Here is a 1,550-nt window from a genome sequence, read left to right as displayed (position 1 = left end):
TTCATAGAAACAGCTTGGCTGTCTTCCTAAGGCTCGCTAACTTATTACATTAAAATAGCTAAAATTAAAATTGTTTAAATTGTATCATTAACCCATTAGCCTAACAATCCTAACAGTCTACTTAAAATGTACATATCACAGCAGCCACACTTCTAAACTCAGACACGCATGCTACACAAAACGACCCCATGAATGTGTAGTGCTGTCAATTTAATGTCCCAGTGCTGGCTTGCAGTTCTCTGGTCCTTATTACCCAGTGTCCAAACCTTCTATTGCATCTAAACTTTCTTACAGATATTGTGAGTTGTGAGCTCGCTCATGGTTGATATTTTTTCTTATCTGAGTGTCTGGCTTTGAGATGGTGCTGGATATTTGTTCACCTTTCTTTCTGGACTTTCTTTATCCCCGATCCCTTGTCTCTCTGCCTCCAATTCCCCTCTTTGCTACCTTCCCTCAAACTCATCTGTTTCTCCTTCTTTTCCTCTGAGCCATCTAACACGGTATTTTTTTTTATTTTTTATTTTTTGGTACCGGGGATCAAACTCAGGCCCTCGTGCCCGAGAGGCAGGCAGCAGAACCACTGAGCCAAATCTCCAGCCTAACACTGTATTTTAATACTGTGGTTCTAAGAACTGTGCTCGCTTCGGCAGCGCATATCCTACGGTTCTAAGAATTAATATCTTAACTAGGAGAGTCTACATTGCTAGAAGTTGTTTTTGAAAGGTGGCTTTCTGTCAAAGCATTGCGGTGTCCTGGACACTCGTGCTGTCTTGCTGAAGCCCGAGCAGGACCCCAGTAGCCTGTGAGTGACTTCCTGTGGTGGGGCTTCTCCCTTCTTCCTCTGCTGACCCTCACCTCACCTGCCTCCACTGCCTCACCGCTGGTGGCTGCTCTTTCTTGAGCTCTAAGGCAGAACTGCTATGATTTAAAGTCACCAACTGGCAAGCTGTTATTTGTCTGTTGAGACATTGTCGGCAGCCTCTCTAAATGTGTAATGCTTGGAGGAAGTGAATGGATCACCTCACCTCCCTCCTTCAAAGCTGCTTGATCACTTCATTTGCACCATATTTATCTGTTATTCACGTTATTGAACTCACTACATTCTGCCCTCTATTTTTGTACGCCTTGCTCCTTGACTGAATTGTAGTTTTGTAAGGGCCAGGCTCATCTCTTCTTTTGATCCTCGTGGAGTTTTGTAAACTGTAACCATCGTTCAGGGTTGTTTTTCAAATGAGCTGAATATTAGGCAAAACAGTCAGTACTTTTTTGCCCAATTGGGGCAAGAGTTGCTAAAATGTGCTGATTTGGCTGCAAAGTGAAGGTAGATGTCTACAGGCAGAGAAATCGGGGCAGGTGAGGTTGGAGGGAGAAGCAGGTGTGTAAACAAGTAACCGAGTGTGGGGCCTGCTGCCAGGACTGGTAACCGAGCTTTCCCCTTTGGGCACAAGGTGGCAGACCATGTCCACTGCTTTGTACCCTTTTAAGGAAGCAAGGAGAAGCTGAAGTTTACTACCTTATTTTGGAAAACTATGCTTTTTTTTTTTTTTTTT

The sequence above is a fragment of the Fukomys damarensis genome, unplaced genomic scaffold, assembly GCF_012274545.1.
Source record: "Fukomys damarensis isolate Sample0158 unplaced genomic scaffold, DMR_v1.0_HiC HiC_scaffold_37, whole genome shotgun sequence".
Taxonomy (NCBI): domain Eukaryota; kingdom Metazoa; phylum Chordata; class Mammalia; order Rodentia; family Bathyergidae; genus Fukomys; species Fukomys damarensis.
Note: the sequence above shows the minus strand (reverse complement) of the source record.